The sequence below is a fragment of the Caretta caretta genome, chromosome 8 (assembly GCF_965140235.1).
Source record: "Caretta caretta isolate rCarCar2 chromosome 8, rCarCar1.hap1, whole genome shotgun sequence".
Lineage (NCBI taxonomy): Eukaryota > Metazoa > Chordata > Testudines > Cheloniidae > Caretta > Caretta caretta.
In genome coordinates this window covers 78,164,055-78,190,474 of record NC_134213.1, presented here as the reverse complement: position 1 = coordinate 78,190,474, position 26,420 = coordinate 78,164,055, and the positions used below count along the sequence as shown (strand labels likewise).

The 26,420-nt window shown below is 39.0% G+C and overlaps 1 protein-coding gene across 2 annotated transcripts in view; it reads right to left on the bottom strand.

The window, feature by feature from the left end:
• LOC125640838 (uncharacterized) overlaps positions 1 to 26,420 on the bottom strand; it is a 197,797-nt gene that overhangs the window by 76,871 nt on the left and 94,506 nt on the right. The gene's annotated exons all lie outside the window — the stretch shown is intronic.

Below are 26,420 nucleotides of genomic sequence, written 5' to 3'. Positions count from 1 at the left end.
AACATAGATTAAAATTCTGCTGGAGAAGATACTTTTTCCTCCTTTTGTTTTGATACTCCTCACATGGAAGCAACCAAAATAGACGAAATCTGATCTCCGCAAACTACCTCAAAAATGTCCTTTCAGAGAGAAACGCCTAAATCTGCTCCCAAGTGAAGAAAGTCTGGATTTCCCAGACTGCTCAGAATATTGAACAGTTTCACTGGTCCAGTCTTCAGATACATCACAGAGGACAAGAAAAAAATCTCAGTCTCCACCACAATGCAACATAAGAATATAAAATCTCTCTGTACTACAGATTTGACATGAGCGTCCTGCCACTGACACCAAGCCTCCAACTTTATTACTACATTTGCTGCAGCTGATTTGCACACCACAGTGACCTGTGGGGAAGATGCAGACAGGGGAGATGCCTAAGGGCTGATGTGACAATGGAAGAGGGCAGAGCACTCTCCTAAAAGAAAACTGATAGAATAGCGCAGCAGTTCAACAATATTTTCTTTCAGAAAGTTCTGAAATCTTATGAATTCCATCAGTCTCTGGTGCTGGAATAAGGAAATTAGTTTTCAACACTGTCAGAACTATATAAAATCATAAAAAAAGTTAAAGATTTAGGGTTGTTTCTGATTTTAGTCAGAAGATGGTAGTGATTTGACTATGACTCAGAGAAGCATCCCTATTCAGGACCTGAATAGGCTGGACTTAAGCATATGCTTAAATGATTTCCCGAATCAACACCTCACAATACTACACTTTATTATCTAGCTGTAAGCCAAAGATAATATTCAGAGTATGACCTCATGAAGTGTCAGGTCATAAACTTCCTGAATAGTCCCATAGTTACGACAAGGGCCATGATCTCAAGCCAGAACAAGAGTCATCAACAAGGATGTAAAAGTTGCCCAGTAAGATAAGTCTTGGCAATCATAGTACTTGGCCAGGACTTTCACACTAGGCAGATATGCATAAAGGCATTTGACTTTGTAATGAGATTTCCCGCATCTAAGGTCAAATGCAACAGCATAGTCACACCCCTTCCATAGGCTCATGCTTCACTGAGTATCCCACCAGAAATCTGCTCCACCAGGGGGTTGGCTGATTTTCAAAAAAAGACTTAACTAAAATAGACAATGACTCTGCTCCTGCCTTGAGAACCACATGGATGCAATCCTAAAGGACTGGGGCCAAAGTAAGTGGCCTCCTCCAGGATTAAATCATTGATGGTGGTGATTTGGTAGCTACCAACCTTGCAATGAACATGAGCCATAGGATAGAGTCCATTCGTTTTTCAAGACTGGTCTGAAGAATTCCCTTTAGGTTCTCTATCGAAAGCAATTTTAGTGGATTTGTAAGCAAGTTGTATATTCCAGACTTTTGATAAGAATCTTCCTGTAATGGTAAAGCCATATTCAGCAATTAGGAAGTGTCTGCTAAAAGGTGTTGCCAGAGTCCATGTGAGGCAGATCATGCCTGGTCTCATGAAAATTCCAAACAAGAATAATAGTCTTTAATCAGAGTAAGCATTTTGATATTGACACTGCCAAGGTATTGCAAAGAACAAAGAACATTTTCTATTTATTTGAAGACAACAATGTACAGCTTCCTTTAAAAATCATCCTCTACGTTTTACTGGGCCCCGTGGGAGTTGTGTAGCTCTTTTGTTAATTCCTCAGTGTCAAGTCATAGATTTAAGTATTTATGAGTTACAAAATGTGCCAGGATACAGATATGGGTGTACAATGTATGATTCTGCCCCGGATGTTCAAAAGAACTCTAGTGAGATCATAGTCAGCTGGTCCCTGGTAAGTGATATTTATGGAGTCAAAACACAGCTTCAAAATTTCTCACAGGAAGGCTTTACTCCTAAGTCACTAACTCCTGGGGAATCTCAACATTGAAGTTATTTTCCCCTGATAATTCAACTACAGAATTTAATTAGTCTAACCAGGCTTCATGCAGGATTGGATTGAGGACGTTTGGGATGTGAAAATGATGAGAAGACATCTACGCTTCCCACTGCCTCAGGTGTGTACAGAGTCTAGTACAGGTACACCTGAGAATCTGGCCCAATAAATCTAACCTAGTAACAGAGAAGTAGGTGAAAGAATGAGAAAGCAACCAAACCTTCCCCCATCTCAGGGTGGTGGTGAGCCCGGAGCACATTCAAGTGCAACACAGAATTTAGATGGCAATGAATACAGAAATAATTATCAACATCAATGATGTCTTCCTCTAGGTGAGTGAGTGAAAGACATGAATGCTTCCCAGCACTGTCTAAACCATTATAATTCTTCTTATAGCAGTGAATATGGGCTTTACTGACAAAGATGAAAAGAAAGGTCCTTGCCCTGAAGCAGCTACTATCTAAGTAGATAACAGACACAGAAAAGAATGCAGCAGCAGGAGAGTGATTGAGCAATGAAGTTAGTTTAAGTCTTGTAAGTTCCACAATTTTACTTTAGAATTTTTTTTAACCTACCCCTTTGTCTATTTTGCTAACACTGCTTTGAAGAGGGAACTTATATTATGTGTTATATAGTCCTGTAAGGACAAGGATGTTTTTAGGAGGGACTTGAAAAAGGAGAGACTGGAAGTATGCTGGATTGTATCTAGTACGGGGACTCCAAGTGAAGCAAGAAGCTGGAAGAAAGCTGGAGATAAGCAGGAGAAGGACACGGAAACAGGCATTTAGACTTGGTTTGGGCAAAGTGAATGGAGGGAGGATAGTGAAAAATGGCTCTAGGATAGACAATAGGTGCTTTCTCAGATAGCTGTTAGATCTTCTTCCCAGTGTTGGATGAAAAGTCATTCTCCAATCTAAGAGTAGCTTATTCACAAAGGTTTTGTTTGCTTAGATCTCCAACTTATAAGTAATCTCCCAAGACCCTGCAGACCTCAAGGGTATTTGTAAACAAGTCATTTGATTAGTATAGAAATTTCTCTGTCTAGAAGTGTAAACAATTGTGGACAGGACTATAAAGCATGTAGCAATGTCCCTTCTTCCAGCAGTCTGGCCAAGGCAAACTGTGGATGCATAGCTTTTTTGTGCTATGGGTTTAAAAAATTATATACTACCAGATCTAGGGAGAGAATTATAAGGTTTTAGATTTTGTTGGATGCACTCCTAACTATCCACTACTAACTGAATCCCCAGTTCCCTTTCCTACTTAACTCTCTTTACCCCTATAGAGTTCCGTAAATGGTTAGCCAGGGATCTGTATAATTTGCTTGTGAGATGGGAGAAATCAGAGACATGAAAATAACAGAAAATCAAAAAGAAACTTCTTGTAAATTGGTAATTTTTTAAATTCCCTTTAGAGTAATAAAATTATGTAATTGAAAATATGAATATATTGAAAATCAGAGAGTGACCATTTTGTCCTCCTGTTGGTTAGTATGATAAAGAAGTTACTATTAATAAGTTGCCCAGCATGAGTGAAACCTTAATTGGGTTCATTCTCCTAATTTTACAAGTAAGTTGAATGGAAGAATCTACGGAACTAAACTTAAGATGTTTGCATTGAACTAACAAGCTCTATATAGTTTGCAGACCAAGCTACCTAAGACTGTCTTCTCCAGTGTCAATGTAGTAACTGAAATCACAGGCTGCTTGAAATAGGGAGCTGTTAGGAGGGCACTTTCTCTGCAAGGGGTCACTCCTGAACTCTGGAATGTACTTCTCTCCTTGGTCTGGCAGATCTTGAGTTTCTTGATTTTATGGCATGCTACAAGGGTTCTCTATTCTTATGGGCTTTTGAGGGGTATTGGACTTTGGGGCACTGGTGTTAAGATGTTATAAGACCTACTGTGCTCATTAAGTTATCATTTATATAGAGACATTGGGCACCACAGTCTGAATTGATATTGATTTTTAATTGCATATTTTATTTTTTATAAGTACCTAGAGACAGATTTTCAAAGGTATTTTGGTATCTAAAGATACAGATAGGTACCTATTAGGATTTTGGGAAGTGTCTAAGCAGCTTAGGTGTCTAATTCCCATAGGAATGAGGTGTCTAACTCACTTAGATGCTTTTGAAAATCCCACTAGGTGTCTGTCTGCATATTTTAATAACTGAAATAAGCAAAATGAATAAATTGGAGTGAGGGCAGGAAGTATAGGAGAGATCTTAAAATTGGAACCGAACCTTTTCCAAGTCCAGATTATAGCATGCAGTGGTGGTGAGAAATTGGAGGCCCCTGGCAAATCTTGACTCATAGTATAGCTACAGAAGCAAATTCCAGCCATTCCTCTGTTGCAATCTCCATTGGGGTGGAAAGTCATTCTTTATGCAGTAACAGGCGGTATTGAGCTGCCAGATAATAGAGAGAGAGGCTGGACAAGGGAAATCCCCTATTTATTGTTTTCTTTGTAGCATTTTATACAAATTTGAGTGTTTCCCACACCAAACAAAAACTGGAAAGTCAGGATAGGAAACATCCATAAAAGTAAGAGAGCCGGTTCACACGAATCACATGCATTCTTGCCTGTGCAACTGATGTAAGAGAGACTTCCAACTGTCCCATGCTTGAAAAAAATATTAATAGAATGAATATGTGCTTTGCAATGAGCAACAGGGACAGGAGCAGTGCGGATTCCCAAGTATTTGGTGGGCTTTTCATCCCAGGAAAGGAAAACTGGGAGGGACTACATCCATCTCACATCCATGTCATATCCCACAAGCATAAGGACTGGGATTTGGCCAGGTTCATGTTATACCCAAATAGAAAGCCAGTCCTCTGAGAGAGGTCCAATAGTTTCAGGATGTGAAATAAAGAGAAAAAACATCATTGGTCTACGGCCAGTAGGACTGTGAAAGTATATGTCCACTCAACCTAGTCAAAGGCAATAAGAAATAATCTCGGCATTGTGTTTGGCCACACTGAGTGGAGAACATTAAGAACACTTCTTAAATAATCAGCGTTATGGCATCTTCTGTAAAATCCTATTTAATCCCTATAGATTCAGGCGATAATCATGATCTCCAGCCTCCAGTTATACCTTACCAAAGATTTTAATATTGCTGTCAATCTCTAATACAAGCTTGTGGGACCTAACTTCCAGTGAGCCTTTCCCTGCTTTTAGATAAAGGTAATCGTTGTTTTGTACATAGAGTCTAGAAGATAACCTTCCTTGAACAATGTATCATATATTCAACAATCAAGAAACCTGCTCAGATATTGCTTTAAAACAGTGAAATGAAAAAATATCAGGCCTCAATGCTTTACTGAAGGAGAGGACTGCCATGACATTTTACATTTCATCTCTGATAATTGAGTATTTTTTAAAAATAGGAAATGAAGGAAATATCAGTGAGAGAGTTATTAAATGACCCTTTATACAGATCACTTTGCTAAGAGTGTGTTACCCTTATTGCCCCAATGAAAAGGTTTACATTTCTTTAGCCCAATCAAATATCCAGTTACATACACTATTTAAATTTGCTTCTTGCATTCATTAATCTAGCAATAACTTTTGTTTCAGTCTGAGAAGATATGTTCAGCTTGAAGTCCTGGCTTCCCACTATATTGTTTCAAGAGAAAAACATCTTCCTACCTGGCTGTGAACTTTCTATATCTATGAAGAACCAGCTATCCACAAATGGGTACGGTCAGAGAAATTAATTTCACTGATCAATCAGTTATGGGAAATCAGCGTGAAAAAGTAAATTCCATGACAGTGGAAGAAAAAAGGCGCATTTCCCTGCATTTCTATAGGGTTACATAAATAAAATAATAATTACCATTGAGTTCCTTCTAGGCATCAATAAGACCAAGTTATCTTTTCCCTTTCTTAATTACTTTTCTCACTAGGATGTCTGCCCTTGCAAGACAGCAAGATTTATCCAACTGAAGAGAGAGTGGGTAATGAAAATCTCCTACCATTACTAATTATTTCTGAAAAGAAAGGCGGGGAATTCTCATTGGGGTCTGCTCTTAGTCCCAGTGAAATCAATGGCAAAAGTCCCATTGGGTTCAAGGGGATTGACACTTTAGGGAAAAGGATGGTTTAGGATGGTAACATGGGATATTTCAAGTCATCCTTGTGCTATCACATATCTACCCTCTCTGTCCATCCACAGCTGTTTGAATTTCTAATGGTTTTTAACACTATCAGCCTTCAGAGAGTTCAACAAACTTAGTAGTAAGCATTTAACAAAAGCTCTCAGAAGCCAGGAATTTTAAAATTGCTCTTAATCTCCACGTGCATGTCATGAACTCCACGTGCTTTTCAAACAAAGTTCTAAAAGCAAGCTAATTTCTCACCATGCTCTCAACAGAAGCTATACCCACTGAGCTTGATTCCCAAATTTGTAACACCAGATTCATATCACAGTAACTCCATTGGCTTCAATTTGCTTATATCAACATACAAACAGTGAAACAGAGTTTAGAATAAGACCCACTGTATTTAGTCCAAACTTACTCACTTTCCTCAGATTGGATTTTATTTGTAGATCAAATAACAAAAACCAATAAGCCTCAGTCTGTTTTCTCCTTAAAGGTACTTGTCCTTATGGTTTCCTTTTGGGATCCCACCAAGTCCTTTCTGTCCAAGATTCCTATTTGTCCAAAGAGCCACTCATACTTTTCTTATATCTTGAGAGGATTTAATGAGCACATAAGCAAACCAGAAACATCCAGCCTTTCTCTGCACAGCTCCAACACCCCAAAATAAGATGTATCACAGGAAAACCCTGCCACTCCGCTATGTCCTTTCCCTCACAAAGTAACACCCAGAAGTATTGTCACTATTGTATCCCTTTTGTAACCCATTCAAGATGCAACTTCCAAATTCTGCACAAGTTGCAAGACAGGCCCTCAAGGCTCTATTATTTGATTTCCTTCTTACTCACATAGCCCCTGTGTAGCTGGCATAGACATTTGGCAAACAGAATCTCTGGTGTTTTTAATATTGATTTTTGTGATTAATATTGTATTGATATTTTTAATAGCAAGCACTACTGCATTCCAAAAAGAGCCAATGGGACTCAAGTGGGCAAAGGGTACACTGGTAGACTAACACCACCAACTTTTTCTCATTTTAGTTCCTAAATAAAAGGCCTGATTTTAAAAGTGCTTGAGAACCCAGAGATTTCACCAAAATCAAGTTACTTATTTAAGTACCTAAATGTAGACCCTCAAGTTACAAGTTTTGGGCATGTTCTGCATGACATGATTATACCAACTGACAAAAAAACCCACAAACTCATCAGAATCCCTGGAAACATATGAAATTAGCCTTTGGGAGCCAATATGTACAAACTATTGCAGAGCCTGACAGAAGTAGTGTAGTGCACGACTGCTTGGCACGAAGCAGACAGGAGCTTGCCTTAAATGACTTAGTCCAAAGCTGAGCTATCATCCGCTTTTTCCAGTGTCTACTGCAAATGTAATTATACCTACACTGAAGTGGGAAAGATTCCACTGCGAAGTGAACAATATGGCTTAAATCCATGGAAAAGAGAATATATCTGTCAAATATATTAGCTAAATGTGGTGGGAAGGAGAAGCTGACTCACAACTAAGATGAAAATTCAACTGCTATGCAATGGACGTTGTTGAACAGCTACGTCACAGGTTACGTTGCCTGTGCTCTCTCAATGAGAGACATTATATTTCATGAACAATTAATCTAATAAAGTACAAAACCAGCCATAACACACATTAATAGACTTGTATTTAGGAACCTCATTATGGGGATTAGGATGCTTATTACACAGGGAAGCAGGAATTGGTATACTGAATCAGGCTAGTGGTCCATCTAGCCCAGTAACCTCCATCTGACAGCGATCAATACTAGATACTTCAGAGGAAGCTGCAAGGACTCCCATGGCAGACCATTATGGAATAACCTCCCCCTATGGGAAGTTTTCCTGTAACCTTATCAGTAAGTGGTTGGTTTATGCCCTGAAGCATGATGGTTTCTAACTCTTTTTTTAAAAATTGACTTACGCTTATGTAACTATGGATGTTTTCATTATCCATATAAATGTCTAATCCTTTTTTGAAAGCCACTAATGTCAATGCTATCTTGTGGCAGTGAGTTCTACTGAACAGTTATGCATGGTGTATTAAAAATTGCACTTTGAGCTGTCTTAATTGATAAATTAAACAGTAATATGTCGCCAGGACGAGATGGTATTCATCCAAGAATTCAGAAGGAACTCAAATATGAAATTGCAGAACTAATAACTGGAGTATCTAACTTATCGCTTAAATCAGCCTCTGTAATAGATGACTGGCAGATAGCTAATATAATGCCAATTATTAAAAAAGATTTCAGAGGCTATCCTGACAAATTACAGTCCAGTAAGCTTAACTTTAACTATTGGAAAGAACAGAATCATCAGACACCGTAGGTGAACAGGATGGGGAAGAGTCAACATGTCATTTGTAAAGGGCAATCATCCTGCAGCAATCTATTAGAATTTTTTTGAGGGTGTCAACAAACATGTGGAAAAGGGTGAGTCAATCAGCCAATCTAGTGTTCTTGGATTTTCAGAAATCCTTTAATATCAAAGGCTTATAAGCAGTCATGGGATAAGAGGGAAATAAGGGTATGAATAAGTAGTCAGTTTTCACAATGGAAAGAGGTAAATAGCGCCCCCCATGATCTATATTGGGAACTGCACTGTTCAACATATTCATAGATGATCTGGAAAAATGGGGTAAACAACGAGGTGGCGAAGTTTGCAGATGATATAGAATTACTGAAGATAGTTAAGTTCAAAGCTGCCTGCAAAGAATTACAAAGAGATCTCATAAAACTGGGAGACTGGGCAACAAAATGACAGATGAAATTTAATTTTGATAAATCCACACACATTGCAAAAATAATCCCAACTATATATACAAGATGATGGGGTCTAAATTAGATGTTACCACTCAAGAAAGAGATCTTGGAGTCATCATGGATAATTCTCTGAAAACAAAAAGAAAAGGAGTACTTGTGGCACCTTAGAAACTAACCAATTTATTTGAGCATAAGCTTTCGTGAGCTACAGCTCACTTCATCGGATGCAAAAAAGTGGAAAATGCAGTGAGGATGTTTTTATACACACAGATCATGAAAAAATGGGTGTTTATCACTTCAAAAGGTTTTCTCTCCCCCACCCCACTCTCCTGCTATTTCCCCTTGTTTTTTCCTACCCCGCCCTTCCCCGTTCCTCAGACGTTCTTGTTAAACCCTGGATTTGTGCTAGAAATGGCCCACCTTGATTATCATACACATTGTAAGGAGAGTGATCACTTTAGATAAGCTATTACCAGCAGGAGAGTAGGGTGGGGGGAGAGAAAACCTGGATTTGTGCTGGAAATGGCCCACCTTGATTATCATACACATTGTAAAGAGAGTGATCACTTTAGATAAGCTATTACCAGCAGGAGAGTAGGGTGGGGGGAGAGAAAACCTGGATTTGTGCTGGAAATGGCCCACCTTGATTATCATACACATTGTAAAGAGAGTGATCACTTTAGATAAGCTATTACCAGCAGGAGAGTAGGGTGGGGGGAGAGAAAACCTTTTGAAGTGATAAACACCCATTTTTTCATGATCTGTGTGTATAAAAAAAAGGAGTACTTGTGGCACCTTAGAGACTAACCAATTTATTTGAGCATGAGCTTTCGTGAGCTACAGCTCACTTCATCGGATGCATACCGTGGAAACTGCAGCAGACTTTATATATACACAGAGAATATGAAACAATACCTCCTCCCACCCCACTGTCCTGCTGGTAATAGCTTATAATAGATAAGCTATTACCAGCAGGACAGTGGGGTGGGAGGAGGTATTGTTTCATATTCTCTGTGTATATATAAAGTCTGCTGCAGTTTCCACGGTATGCATCCGATGAAGTGAGCTGTAGCTCACGAAAGCTCATGCTCAAATAAATTGGTTAGTCTCTAAGGTGCCACAAGTACTCCTTTTCTTTTTGCGAATACAGACTAACACGGCTGTTACTCTGAAACCTGTGTGTATAAAAACATTCTCATTGCATTTTCCACTTTTATACATCCGATGAAGTGAGCTGTAGCTCACGAAAGCTTATGCTCAAATAAATTGGTTAGTCTCTAAGGTGCCACAAGTACTCCTTTTCTTTTTGCGAATACAGACTAACACGGCTGCTACTCTGATCTCTGAAAACATCCACTCACTCTGCACCAGCAGTCAAAAAAGCTAACTAAATACTAGGAACCATTAAGAAAGGTATAGAAAACAAGAGAGAAAATATCATAATGCTTCTATATATATCAATGGTATTCCATCACATCGAGTATTGCATGTAGTTCTGGTTGCCCCATCTCAAAAAAAGATATATTAGAACTGGAACTGGAAAAGGCACAGAGAAGGGTAACAAAAATGATTAGGGGTACAGAACAGCTGCCAAACAAGAAGAGAGGGAAAAAAGAGACAGGGACTGTTCAGCTTGGAAAAGAGAGGACTAAGGAGGCACACAACAGAAGTCTATAAAATCATGAATGGTGTGGAGAAAGTGATTAGAGAAGTATTATTTACCCCATCACATAACACAAGAACCAGGGCCAAGGAAATTAATAGGGAGCAGGTTTAAAACAAACATAAGGAAGTACTTCTTCACACAATGCAGTCAACCTGTGGAACTCATTGCCAACATTTGTTGGCAAAGCCAAAAACATAAATAGTTTCAAAATAGAATTTGCTAAATTCCTGAAGAATAGGTCCATCAATGGATATTAGCCATGATGGTCAGGAATGCAATTCTATGCAGAGGTGTCCCTAAGCCTCTGACTGCCAGAAACTGGGACTGGAGTGATCCATCCCGTCATCAATAATTGCCCTGTTCTGTTCACTCTCTCTGAAGCATCTGGGCTAAATGTACCATTGGTCTGATGCAACATGGCCATTCTTATTTTCTTAAGCCCTTAAATTTCATTGAATACCTGCTTGTTATGGATGATTATTATTAACTACCTGAAATAAAGTAGTTGACTTAGCAGTTTGTCCTGTCCCTGAGTGAAAGGGCTTTGAACAAACCTTCCTCAAACTTATGGACTGATAGTGATGAAGACGACAGCATTATTTTGCAAGATTAGCCTTTATAAAAGGTTTCAGAGTAACAGCCGTGTTAGTCTGTATTCGCAAAAAGAAAAGGAGTACTTGTGGCACCTTAGAGACTAACCAATTTATTTGAGCACTGGCAAAGGTGCAGACATAACGGGTGAATTTCTGGCTCCTGAGAAGTCAATAGCAAAGACAGCTGCAGCGGCACAGAAGCTAGCAAACACAGCTGTAAACAGGGGAGTCTGAGTGGGAGTTTTCAAGGGGAGTTTGGGGGAAGACTAAGAGAGCCAGGTGGAGGAACAGACAAGGTAGTGAAGGGAGTGTGTGGTGGTCTGGCAGTGTTTTGGTGCTCGTCGGGGTTTGTTTTGCTGGGGGTGGTGGTGTTTTGGTTTGGTTTGTGTTTCCCGGACTAACAGGACTTAGGTGAGAAGGCTATGACAGACACAGAGGCAGCAGTGGTAGTGACCCAAGCAGTGGAAGACCCAATGAAGATGACTGGATGTGGAAGCTGCGGCATGTACATGATCCTGGAGGGGGTACCTGAAAAGAGTTTCATCTGCATGAAGTGCTGTCTGATAGAACTGATGGAAGAAAAGATCTGAGGGTTGGAGATGCAGGTGGAAACTCTGGTTGAGTTTAGAAGGGGGTTCGAGCGAATGATGGAGCAAAGACATGAGGAGGCTGAAGGGAAAAGCTCAGACTTGCAGATGGAATCAGGACCAAAGAACTCTGAGGGGAGACTGCTGGGTGAGGAAAGTGGACAGTGGAAGCATGTGACTAAGAGAACCAGGCAGAGGAAAAGACAGGCTAGTGAAGGAGAAATAGAGCTCAGGAACAGGCTTGCGGAGTTGGAAAATGAAGAAGGGGCACTGAAGGTGAGAGGGCAAGGAAGAAGAGAAGAGCAGCTAGTCCTATAGGAAGAGGGGAAGAGTCATTGGAGATAACACCACCAAATATGAGCCCCAGCAGGATATGGGATGGGTTGCAAAGGATTGCAAGGAACAATAGGAATCGAGAAGACTTGCAGCCAGAGGGAACAGGGGATAGACCGGAATTGCACCATCACAAGGAAAAGGCAGGTCTATGTGACTGGGGGCTCCTTACTGAGAAGAATAGACAGGTCTGTAACCAGAGCTGATCCAGAGAACAGAAGGGTGTGTGCCGGGTGCTAAGATATGGGATGTGGACCTGAGGCTGAAGAGAACTCTAACGGGAGCGGGAAAGAATCCACTGATTGTCCTTCATGTGGGAACAAATAATACGGCTAGATTCTCACTGGAACATATCAAGGGAGACTATGCGAGACTGGGGAAGATGCTTCAGGAAATCGAGGCTCAAGTGATCTTCAGTGGGATTCTGCCTGTTCCCAGAGAAGTGCAACAAAGGTGTGATAAGATTATGATGCTCAACAGATGGCTCAGGCAGTGGTGCTATAAGGAGGGCTTTGGGATGTATGACCACTGGGAAGCATTCATGGACAGAGGACTGTTCTCTCGGGATGGACTTCACCTGAGTAGGGAGGGAAATAGACTTCTAGGATGGAGGCTAGAACAACTGATCAAGAGAGCTTTACACTAGGAATTTGGGAGAAATGGTTGGGAGATGTCCAGGTAATCTCCACGCCAGATTTTAACATTGAGAGGGAAGAAAACGAAGTAAAAAAGGATACAGCCGTGGGTAGAAGAATGGATATAAGGAGGAAGGGTAGTGTAGATACCAGTCTAATAGGTGATATTGGTGGTAGAATGGTGCCTAATCGGGTAAAGAATGTGAGAGAAGCCAAACAGCAAAAATTAAGATGTTTGTACACTAATGTGAGGAGCCTATGTAACAAAATGAGCTATTGGTGCAGGAAGTGAAACCAGATATTATAGGGATAACGGAAACATGGTGGAATAGTAGTCATGACTGGAGTACAGGTATTGAAGGGTATGTGCTGTTTAGGAAAGACAGAAATAAAGGCAAAGGTGAGGGAGTAGCACTGTATATCAGTGATGAGGTAGACTGTAAAGAAATAAGACGTGATGGAATGGATAAGACAGAGTCTGTCTGGGCAAAAATCACATTGGGGAAAAAAGCTACTAGAGCCTCCTCTGGGATAATGCTTGGGGTGAGCTATAAACTGCTGGGATCCGATTTGGATATGGATAGAGACCTCTTTAATGTTTTTAATGAAGTAAATACTAATGGGAATTGTGTGATCATGGGAGACTTTAACTTCCCAGATATAGACTGGAGAACAAGTGCTAGTAATAATAATACGGCTCAGATTTTCCTAGATGCGATAGCTGATGTATTCCTTCACCAAGTAGTTGCTGAACCAACAAGAGGGGATGCCATTTTAGATTTGGTTTTGGTGAGTAGTGAGGACCTCACAGAAGAAATGGTTGTAGGGGACAACCTTGGTTCGAGCGATCATGAGCTAATTCAGTTCAAACTAAATGGAAGGATAAACAAAAATAGATCTGTGACTAGGGTTTTCGATTTCAAAAGGGCTAACTTTAAAAAATTAAGGAAATTAGTTAGGGAATTGGACTGGATTGAAGAAATTGAGGATCTAAAGGTGAGGGAGACCTGGAATTACTTCAAGTCAAGGTTGCAGAAACTATCAGAAGCCTGCATCCCAAGAAAGGGGAAAAATTCATAGGCAGGAGTTGTAGACCAAACTGGATGAGCAAGCATCTCAGAGAGGTGATTAAGAAAAAGCAGAAAGCCTACAAGGAGTGGAAGATGGGAGGAAGGAGTGGAAAATGGGATCAGCAAGGAAAGCTACCTTATTGAGGTCAGAACATGTAGGGATAAAGTGAGAAAGGCCAAAAGCCATGTAGAGTTGGACCTTGCAAAGGGAATTAAAAGCAATAGTAAAAGGTTCTATAGCCATATAAATAAGAAGAAAACAAAGAAAGAAGAAGTGGGACCGCTAAATACCGAGGATGGAGTGGAGGTTAAGGATAATTTAGGTATGGCCCAAATCTAAACAAATACTTTGCCCAGTCTTTAATGAGGCTAATGAGGAGCTTAGGGATAATGGTAGGATGACAAATGGGAATGAGGATATGGAGGTAGATATTACCACATCCGAGGTAGAAGCCAAACTTGAACAGTTTAATGGGACTGATAATCTTCATCCAAGAATATTAAAGGAACTGGCACATGAAATTACAAGCTCATTAGCAAGAATTTTTAATGAATCTGTAAACTCAAGGGTTGTACCATATGACTGGAGAATTGCTAACATAGTTCCTATTTTTAAGAAAGGAAAAAAAGTGATCTTGGCAACTACAGGCCTGTTAGTTTGACATCTACAGTATGCCAGGTCTTGGAAAAAAATTTGAAGGAGAAAGTAGTTAAGGACAATGAGGTCAATGGTAATTGGGACAAAATACAACATGGTTTTACGAAAGGTAGATTGTGCCAAACCAACCTGATCTCCTTCTTTGAGAAGGTAACAGATTTTTTAGACAAAGGAAACACAGTGGATCTAATTTACCTTGATTTCAGTAAGGCATTTGATACAGTTCCACATGGGGAATTATTAGCTAAATTGGAAAAGGTGGGGATCAATATGAAATTAAAAGGTGGATAAGGAACTGGTTAAAGGGGAGACTACAATGGGTCATACTGAAAGGTGAACTGTCAGGCTGGAAGGAGGTTACTAGTGGAGTTCCTCTGGGATCGGTTTTGGGACCAATCTTATTTAATCTTTTTATTACTGACCTTGGCAAAAAAAGTGGGAATGTGCTGATAAAGTTTGACATGATGACACGAAGCTGGGAGGTATTGCCAATACCGGGATATCATACAGGAAGATCTGGATGACCTTGTAAACTGGAGTAATAGTAATAGGATGAAATTTAATAGTGAAAAGTGCAAGATCATGCATTTAGGAATTAATAACAAGAATTTCTGTTATAAACTGGGGACACATCACTTGGAAGTAACAGAGGAGGAGAAGGACCTCAGAGTATTGGTTGATCACAGGTTGTGTATGAGCCGCCAATGTGATATGGCTGTGAAAAAAGCTAATGCGGTATTGGGATACATCCAGCGAGGTATTTCCACTAGAGATAAGGAGGTGTTAGTACCGTTATACAAGGCACTGGTGAGACCTCATCTGGAATATTGTGTGCAGTTCTGGTCTCCCTTGTTTAAAAAGGATGAATTCAAACTGGAACAGGTACAGAGAAGGGCTACTCGGATGATCCAAGGAATGGAAAACCTGTCTTATGAAAGGAGACTCAAAGAGCTTGGCTTGTTTGGCCTAACCAAAAGGCTGAGGGGAGATATGATTGCTCTCTATAAATATATCAGAGGGATAAATACCAGGAAGGGAGAGGAATTATTTAAGCTCAGTACCAATATAGACACAAGAACAAATGGATATAAACTGGCCATCAGGAAGTTTAGACTTGAAATTAGATGAAGGTTTCTAACCTTCAGAGGAGTGAAGTTCTGCAATAGCCTTCCAAAGGGAGCAGTGGAGGCAAAAGACATATCTGGCTTCAAGATTAAGCTTGATAAGTTTATGGAGGAGATGGTATGATGGGATAGCCTAATTTTGGCAATTAATTGATCTTTGGCTATTAGCTGTAAATATGCCCAATGGCCTGTGATGGGATGCTAGATAGGGTGGGATCTGAGTTACCACAGAGAATTCTTTTCTGGGTGTCTGGCTGGTGAATCTTGCCCACATGCTCAGGGTTTAGCTGATCGCCATATTTGGAGTCGGGAAGGAATTTTCCTCCATGGCACATTGGCAGAGGCCCTGGGGGTTTTCACCTTCCTCTGCAGCGTAGGGCACGGGTCACTTGCTGGAGGATTCTCTGCGCCTTGAAGTCTTTAAACTGTGATTTGAGGACTTCAATAGCTCAGACATACGTCAGGGGTTTGTTACAGGAGTGGGTGGGTGAGATTCTGTGGCCTGCGTTGTGCAGGAGGTCAGACTAGATGATCATAATGGTCCCTTCTGACCTTAAAGTCTATGAGTCTAATAGCAGACCTCCCATTGACTTCATTGGAGCCATGATTTCATCCAGAGATTCTGTTTTATTAGCAAGACACGAATGTGAAAAGACAACGAGTATCCTTGTCCTATCTCCCAAAAATACAATGACTGACAAATTAAGGAATTGAAGACAGTGCATTTTCAGCCATCACAAGTAGCAGGATCATTGCAGGTAGCTCTGTTACCCATTTCTGTTGAAAGTAATTCTAGTGAATTATCTACTAATAAGATGACTGTTTGCAGCACAATAGCATATTCATGAAGACTTGAATCCAACATTCATATCAAAAATTTGCTTTTAAATGCTGAGTTGGCCAAGTCCCAGACAAGACTCAGGATGTGATAGGATTTCTCTTTTAATATCACTATGCAACACAAAATATCCATGGTGACAGTAAACAAGTTTCTGAAGTATTTGCAAACAGAACATAGCCCTTTTGGATTGAATAATTCCTCAGTCAAAAAATTGCTTTAGCTGAACCACATATTTACACTCACATTTACAAAAAAAGCAGCAGTGTGCAGCATAATAGAGAGGAAGAGTCAGTGCCCCCTTTTGCATTAATAAATCATTGATCTTGTGAATTTGGAGTTTTGTTTTCATAGTAGAGGTTTAAACACGATTTTGTTTAAATGAACACAAAATGGCATACATTTAGTCAATTCTTCTGGCAAGTTTTTTGTTTTCTTTCCATGAAACAAGCTTCCATCCGAGTTAACTGCTTGACTGCTATGTCTCCCTCCCATCCAGGGCCTTGCCTTTACTGGATAATTCCACTGTAATCAACAGAACAGCATGATATACAACTAATGCTTTTAAGAGTAAAACAAGTGCCTCTTTGCTGTAGTAGACCATCTCAGGACATTCAAAAGGTTAAAAACAAAAAACACAAACAAACAAAAAAACTGAGTATTCTGTAAAGGTATAAAAACAGAAATATAAAGGAAAAACAAGGGAAAGAAAATTTGTTTTATGAAGGATTCTAGACAAAAGTTTTGGGAAATGTGAAATCTACAAGAAGACATGCTTAGAAGTACCTCATGATCTTCAATGACACGGAAGCAGTCTTTTCATGAAAGTGTTTAGGGGAAAAAAATTGGGGTCCTGAAATTATGTTTATTAGGCTGTGTCATTGGGATGGTCTTGAAGATGTCTCCCACTGTCCTTTTATGCCCGCCGTCAAGTGTTTCCTATATTTTGCAGTACTTAGTGGTTAACAAAACTAAGTTGTACCTGGTAGACAGCTGGGTACTTATTGCATTGTGAGCACTTATGGTTTAGTCTTGTCTTTGACTATATGAATTGACCTTGGTCTCAACAATAGTTGAAAATTGTGTGGGACTGGACAAACTGCAAATAGATTGCTCTGAGTTTCCTGTTTTCATTCAGATGTGTACAAATTACCTCAACATGCCCTTTTTTCTGAAAACACTAAGGTCTGAAAGAAACTCTTGTTATATTGTTGCCACTTAGGTTTCACTGAGCCTGCATTATCTACTCACAGCTTTAATGACTTCCTGCTGAGAGAGGCTCTGTAGAAGTCTTGGCAGCAGGGCTAAGAATAGCATTAAATGCAAGGTTATCTAGGCATTACACTCACTGTAACATGCAATTAACTCTCCTCTTCCATTTTCATTACACAATTATTCATTAATGTCAATTTAATTTTATGCATTGTTCTACATGACCGAAGGCTGATTACGGGCCTTTTCACTCCAATATCCCAAGTTAACTGGTGCCAGCCTCACTCAGGGCTGCCTAATTGCAATTTAGCCCAGACAATTCCTCCCATTTTTGCCCTCCAGGAATGGAACAACAGATCATGGCCAGGTAAAGATTTTAAGGTGGAAATAAAGACCAAGCCTGAAAAGCATTAAAAAACAGTCAAGTCTGCCCCGCCCCCTTTTTCCCCCCTCCTTCCTTTTAATATCACACCAAACTATTGCAAAACTGCATATTGTCTGAACTGTCGTTTAGTATGCCTGCTGGTACTAAAAATTCCTCAATTTAAATTGCCCCATGTACCCCATAGGGATTTCTCCAATTATGTAACACTGTTGTAACACAAAAACAACATTCTGCACTGGAAAGGCTCAGGACACTGGATGATATTTAATGGATCTGTCAAAAAACAAGAAACTACATATACTACTTTCTGATTTTGGGCAAAACAGAAAAGTTAGCTACTTGGTTAACTTTTGGTTAAGTTTTCAAAAAAGTTGTGCACTATTTTCCAATTCAAAGTTCCTGTGTTTTACTCAAATATTAAATTTGGTAACTTGATAAATATTCTATCATACTTTTCATATTGTAAGAATTTGGAGTCGTCCAGTACTTACATTATGGTACAACACAGAACTTTGCAGCTATTTTCACCACCTTAAAAAAAGCCAGGTCAGCTATAATATCAAAAAGACAATACAGATTCATATACCTCTTCTTGTCCCAGTAATTTGCATTCTAGTTTAAGCTGCAAAACAGCACCACATTCATTTTTCCAGTTTTACTAGCAGTTTCCTAAAACTAAGATATAAAGAAACTGTTAAAGCACAAGCTTTGTGAGTCCCCAACCTCTTTAAACTGGGAGGATGTCTCTCATATAATGAAATCCTTTTAAAAAAAAATCAGGAAATAACTATGTACTCTCCCTCAATGAGTTACCAAGTTCATTTCAGAAGAGGATCTAAGCTAGGTTCTTTTCACACACCTGGTAGTAACAATAGAAGAACAGACACATGCTTTAACATTGTCTGATGCCTCAGGGTAGGCAAGAAGCTTCACCCTTTAAAGCAATAATAAGAAAAACAAGTTATATGCATTACAGTAGATCCCTTCTTGCCACTGTACTTAAGGCTGGGTCAGCATTTTTACTTGAAGCCCCTCTTTTCATGGGGGTTATACATTCAGTCATAAAAATGAGTTCCAAGCTGAAACTTGGCATTTAAGCTTTCAGCCTAAAAGCAATTTTTTTTTAAACAAATGGTCAAAACCAAAAATTCCCACGGCTATTTTAAGTTAAAAAAGCACAACCCCCCTTTCCTGCCCCCAAATATTAGTTGTGTAATTTGTTTTGCATTCTTATAAGTAAAAGCATTTGCAGTATCTGGGTCTATTATATGGATTGGGTCCTTTTGGTATCCCCCCCCCGCCCTTTTTTGTTTTAAAACATACCCACAAATATTTTAAGGCTGAAATACAGGCTCAACAGGATTTGTTTTTCTTGTAGCTATTCTTCTCTGTATTAAATTTTATGAAGATTCTATAGCATGCTATAGAGCCATGGTGATCTAGCAGCTCAAAACTCCATAGGAAAAATTAATTTGTGGTACAACCACATTTACTTTAATGGAGTTAGACCATGGATGAATTTGGGCCCATATTTTTAAAAGTATATAAATATGTATTTAACCAGTAGCCTGTAAATGGCTATGTTGTTGTTCGTACAGTCTGTGATGCAATAAAATATATTAAAAAACTCCACAAATAGACTTTAACGTGATTGGGTCAAGATGTGTGTTTAAAACTCTTTTCTCTATAATCAGGTCAATAATTGGTGTTCAGGGGATTTTAAAACAGGAGATTTCTTTAAGAAGATTGAAAAAATACATACAAAATATTCTATTGCTGATACACAGGACCGGCTCTCGGTTTTTTGCCACCCCAAGCTCCGAGAGCGCAACTGCCCAAGCAAAAAAAAAAAAAAAAAAAAAAAGGGTGGCCGAAATGCTGCCCCTGGAATTGTGCCGCCCAAGAATGTGCTTGCTTTGCTGGTGCCTAGAATCGGTCCTGTTAATACACCAAGGAGCAGGGAATTAAAAGTAAAGGCTGGTATGTTTCACTCTTCAGTGCCAAAACATTGCATAGGGCTGTAAACAGCACAGGAAGTTTCAGCACTATATGTATTGCAATATCTTGGTGCAACACAGCAATCAAAGGACAGAGCAGCAAAAAGTTAAAAACAAGGTTTGGCCTAACTTTGAATAACTGTGCTTCTGCCACAGTTTGCGTCAAATCATAATGTTATTTAATATTTGTTTATATATATATATATAGTTTGAATTTGGGTTATTTCTGTTAAAGATACACAAATTTGAATAGCTAAACTTCTTCAACACTTTGATTTTAGACTTAATTTATATGTTATCAATAGTTTACTGCCTTCTAAAGCTTTTTTGATTCATGCTCTGTTTGCTTTCTCTCTGTGAGGTTATGGCCATGGGATCTAATTTGCTGGTTTCATTATATGTGTTAGACAACATCTGTATTGCTAATAGGGCTCAGTTTGGGTCTGAAAGCTTTACCTTTAAAGTTAAACCATTACTGTGTAACAAATGACTACTCAGAAGTGTACTTGGAGCAGTCAACTTCCTAAAGTAGACAACTGATCTGAAATGTTTAAATTTAAACTCATTTATTAGTGTAATAACATGGCAAAAGAAAGCATGTCTGTGGTTATTGCTGTACAAAGTACACAACAAAGGCTTCCAGATCACTTGCACAACTATTTCAGCAAAACAATTTCTTAACTGACAAAGATGGGAACTGACAGTAAGGAGGAACAATTTGGTTTGGATTACTGAAACACTGCAGGTAAATTGCACATCTAACATGTTTTTCCCAATCACAGCCCTGCTAGCTACTTTCTGTATGTATTTTGTATATGTTCAGGTGCGTGCATGACATGTATGTACATACTGTGTATTTCCAGAATCATGCTATATGGATGGGTGCTGTATGTATAGTATTACTGTTCTTTAAAATAGAAGGTGGTGCTAACACAATATGTTTACCTGGATTTGTGGGACAGGAACCTTCTCTACGATCCTAGGCCATTGTGAGTTGCCAAACCAGCAGGAAGTATTACAGCCACTTGTTTCCGCATGTATTTTTAAACCAGGAGTTGAGTTTTAGAAGGCCCAGCAAACCATCTATAACAAGCATTTTATAATCTTGGATAAAATACCTATAGACCCAGCAGAAAGCTACATTAAAATGAATGCTAAGTGGCTGACAGAATGGCAAAAACAAGGAAATTCACAGCAAAGATTCAGCTAACACTGAGGCACAAGAAAATACAATTGTTAAGCATGACTACGTTAGGAGGGTCCTTACGGGTTTAAAAATTATAATCTGTAATCTAAATTTTAGACTATGAACTAAAATTTGGCTTGGGATAGTGTTGTGTGACCAGACACTATTTACCAGTTTCCCATCGTGGCTAGACTTGCTGAGCTGAAAGTGTGTCTTGCTCATTACTGCAACAGCGATGGGAAATGGGACCAGGGTAGTCTGTAGGCGGAAGCTCTACGGGGTGACCCAAAATGAAGCCTCCTTATGGCTGAGCCAGAGGACTTGTGCACAGATTACCTCACCTGGAAATCACTCTGCATAATTTATGAATTACAGGCTGAAACACAGAGAGGAGGTCACCAGTTTGCATAAATAGTCATGAAGCAATTGTTTAGTTTGTGGACCAAATTCGGGTATCAGGCATGCTCACTGATAAAAAGACTATTGTGAGCATGTTAGGCATTCAGATTGCCAAGCATATGCAAATGGTTTTGAAAATGAAATAACTATTCTGGATTAAAAACATTTTTTTAAAGGAAAAGCAATTCTTTCTCATTATGGGTTGCCTGCCTGCCAAATTTCATTTTAACGAATAAAGATATTTTTGAGGCATACAAATATTTTTTTTTTCTAAAAGCACTGTAGTTATGTAAAATCTGGGCCCATAATTGAAAACAATGCTACTCTGGAGTTTTAAACCTTCCAAAATCAGGATTCATAATGAAACACCTGAGAGACCTTCACTGTAAAGGCACTAAGAAGTTCTGCTGTAAATTACGGACCTTACTCAGATGATGTTTAATATTATATTTAAGCCAGTATGCCTTCATTGACATTAGTGGAGTAACTCCTGATTTACCCTGCTGTAACTGATGATAATCAGGTATAATAAATGGTAACTATACGCTAGTGGTCAGTACAGCACATGCTCTTTATGAGTTATGAATTGACAACAGTGAATAGTGGACTGAAGTAAAGCCTCAGGTGCATTAGACAGGACTACATTTAATGAATGAAAATAAAAAGTGTATTACCTCAAATATATTCCTGTGGCATGCATTATTTGTATCCTGTTGCTGGGTTTCTTTTTCCTTGGGATAGTTCTACATAGTATAATAGCAATACACTCTTTGGTTTCAGTATAATTTAGTCATTTTACTAATAGATTTTATAGAAATAATATGTTCTATTTTGAGTTAGTGGGGAGTATAAGTAAATAGCAGTTCTTTAGCTATTCTAGAATGTTAAAATGGCTTATTGGGTTATTTCTACAGCTACTGTAGGTCCCGTAAGGGGCAGCAGTAGGTGCTTACTCAGAGCACGATTCGGTCACAGAATTCTGTCAGACGGAAATCCTAGTGATGCACCCAGCAAGGAAATCGTTATTAGTTATGGTGAGAAATTACCAGTGGAGGTTGTCTCAGAAACAAAGGCATGAGAGGAGATCTTGATTGAAGAATGATAAGGGGAGGGAACCTGGCCTTTTTACCAGAAAGCTGGATCCAGTAATTATACCACCACAAATAATATAAATGAAATGAATATCTGGCATCTACATGGAGATCATATTTCCCCCTTTACATGACGGCTCAGACCATCTCATATATTGACTAGCTGGGTACAATATAGGGCCATATTCTAGGGCACACAAGAGGGCTCTAAAAAATCAAGGACTTAAATAGAACATGATAGATTCATCTCTTTTTCCAGGCTTTTGCCTCTGTGGCTGGAAGGCGGATATGGGGTGTGGTACTGCGTTTTCACTTTACTTTACACCTCTTACCTCCTTCTCCCATTTATACAGGGTTGGAGGTGGCAATAATTTCTTGCCGCTCCTGGTCCAAGACTTGGACTTCCAGTCCTTTTGTCTTCAAACTTCTTTTGCCAGAGTCTTTCCACCATATCCTCAGCCTTCCATTCCTTTCTTGAGGTCCTCTTCCTCCCATGCTTTCTTTACTGGTCATTCTTCCCCCATTTGTATCATATGTCCAGCCCACCTCAACAGTACGATCTCCAGCCTACCTATCAGTGAATCCCAAATTCATCTTCCCCCTAATTTCTGCCCTGTGAATTCTGTCTACCCTGTGTTTGCCTGCTGTTCTTCTCAGTATATTATTTTCTACTGCCTCTTTCTTCTTTTCTTCCATCTCTGTAAAACCCACCGTTTCCAAACCATAGAGGAGTAAGGGACAAATACATACAGCATACACTTTTCCTTTCAGTTTGGGTCGGGTACTATATTTTCAGATTGGAGAATATCTATTTTCTTCACAAAAATGCCTTTTATTATAATTTATATGTCCTGAGATGCTTAACTGGGTGCATTCTAGAAATCTAACCAATTAATCAATAGTTATTGAGGTCCTGAACTGCAAATGAGACTGGCACAACTGTACCTTCATATCATCTCTTCTACTGGTCAAGTTGTTCTGTTTCTGCCACCATCCCATTTCTCTTGGTGATTACAAGGGGCAGCTATATTGCTTTTCAGATTCAATGACAACCCCCCAGATTCTCCTTTGCCCCTAGTAATCTTATTAGAGGGGAAGAAGACCACCAGACAATCTTCCCTCAGTGCATGCATGCATGCATACAACTGCCATTAATGCTGATGTGAACTATGCACACACATCAGGAGAAGAATACACCACACAGGGAAAAAGGCTTGCATTCAGATAATGCCTTTTATCCCAAAGCACTGTTCAAACTGCTGTACTGACAATCTTATTAGGAGCTCTGTTTTTAGAGTGCACCTCCAAAATTCTACTCTGCTATTGATGGTGGTAACATTTTTTAAGTTGTCTGAAAAACCCTTTTTAAAAGGGTGTATGTGTATTTATACATTTACAATACTCAGGTTCTTATTAATAGTGATCATTCATTCTCTTTTATATAATCCCTTTTATAGTCTTTAAAATATAAATGTATATCTGTAAATCACTCTAAACCCTCCAATACCCAAAAAAGTAACCTAAGCAGATGGTAAACATACATGATACGATGACTAACTTGCATGCATACGTTTTGATGAATGTTTGAGTGAGCCATTAAGCTGAACAAACTGCAAAGACACATACCTTTAGTTATAAGCTTTGCATGATTATAATTACTAAAGCACCAGATGATAGTACATAGATCAGGAGTGGAAAAAACAGGTGAAGAGTCTAAAACACATTTTTTAAAAAAAGTAAATAGAGATTCAAGCCTTGGTTTGAAGTAAGGGAAAAGAAGTACCAGATAAGCAACTAAATTTTAAAGAGACCTGAGTCCATTACCCTTTGCCACAATTCAACATCGTAAAAGGTCCACTCTGTGATTTTCCCCAAAGTACAAACATTATTATGAGTAACAAAACTGGAATGAAAAACTCTGCTCTGAATCAGGCAGACTTGTATCTGTGCCTCCTACATCCCAGGGCAATGTACATATGTATGTACATACGTTCACACGCTCACACTCTTTGACCTGAAAAATGGACATTGACACAATTCCACTTTCACAAAAGCAACCAGAAGGGTCTGTTTTCATTCCAATGAAAAACAAAAACAAATTCGAAAGCTCAGAAGTTGCCATGGAATGGAATTGTCATCCTCCATCTAGCTCTACTAGAAATACTTATATGTACCAAGCTACTGTCTTGTTCAACCTTTATTTTGGTTTGTCCCAGGTAGGCCTGGCTGTAGTCTGCAAAACTAAAGATAAAAAGCAGAAGGGGACATATGGGGCTCTGAAATGCCAGTAAAGATCTTATTTTTCTCTTAATGAAGTTAGTTTCCAAATTCCCATTGACTTCACTGGGATATTTTATTCAGGACTTGACAGGTATGCAGAAAAGTAACCATTTTTACCAGACCTTTATATTTGTTTAAAGGACATGGGGAAACAGTGGCAACACAAGTGAAATTTACACTGTTGAGCAATATTGGTCCTGAGTGAAGAAGGATGATTATTAACTTAGCTTTGAGGTGGGAAGGCTGAATTATGCATCAAATGAAAAACTTATTTTATTCACTCAGTTGGAGAGGGGGTGGCAGTCATTGCTTTGCCCAGCACAGCTGAATGTCCAGCATTTTGGCATCCATCAGAATCGGAGAACGCTGTATGCTACTTTGTTTACAATTAAGCTTTGCAATATCTCTGTCACAAAATGACAAGATTCCTGCAGCAGAGAAGCGTCTAAGCACCCCTGGCAAAAAAAGGTTTAAAATGGAGCAAAAAGTAATCTAAGAGGGTTAGGACAATATAACACTATATGCCACTTAGGTCCTCAAAATAGAGTGTAAGTGTATTTCAGAGGAGCCTAGGCAGGCTGATATTCTGTATTTTACCCACAGTGCGTTAAAGATTCATGAGAGTTTCCTTTAAACCTTTGGATGGTGGAAGAATATTTTACATGAAAAATCCTTACCCTAGCCTCTTCCTTCCCATCTCCCTCCCAATCCCACTTTACCCCCAAGTGTCTGAAGTATTTATATTTCATAAAGCGAGATGTCTTTAATAATGTGATATAGAATCCAAAGATCCACCCTGATGTGCAGAAAGGAATCAACATATTTTAAAAGACATTTCCTCTTTCCAGCAATCTCTTTTCCTTAAGGGGGTGTCATCATTATGTTTTACCTTTGCCAGTTACTTAATGATAAATTAAAATTACACTAACACTTTGCTTTTTAACATAAAGAATTCAGCGTGCTTGATGGAGCAGTGCTTCATGGAAAGTTAGTTCCTTCATAGCAACAACTGTTTGGAGAAGAGGAGTTTATTAATTTATCAGAGCCTTATGTTCAATTTCAGATTTTTCAGTTTAGGAACGAACAATCAGCTGCACCTGTTACCAATTAAAGTATTAATGGCACATCAATCAAAGAAAAATCACTGTAAAAGGAGATTACACAAGCTCTGTACTCATGTCATTTCTTTGGAAGTCATCTTTTATTTCCAAAAAGAAATTAAATCCATAAACAAGAAACTACAAACTCTAGGCATGTTTTTTTGCTATAATGTTTGCAGTAGCTTAACATCTGAGACTGTGAGGGCAAGTGCTTTTTCCACTGGGGGAATCGGGTGCCTTGTCTTTTATAAAGTAATAATATTGCTTTAAATGTGGAGACCACAGGACCCTGTTAACATTTTTACAAAGCTTGACAAAAGTTAATTACTAGGCTTACAAAAAAAGCCAGGAAGCACTAATACTGCTCAAGACTGATGGAATGTTCAATGTTACTTACAGGTTTCTACATTTACCTGTAACAGGAAAGGCAATGTGGCAGCAGGAAAAGAAACACAGGAGAGAAAAGGTT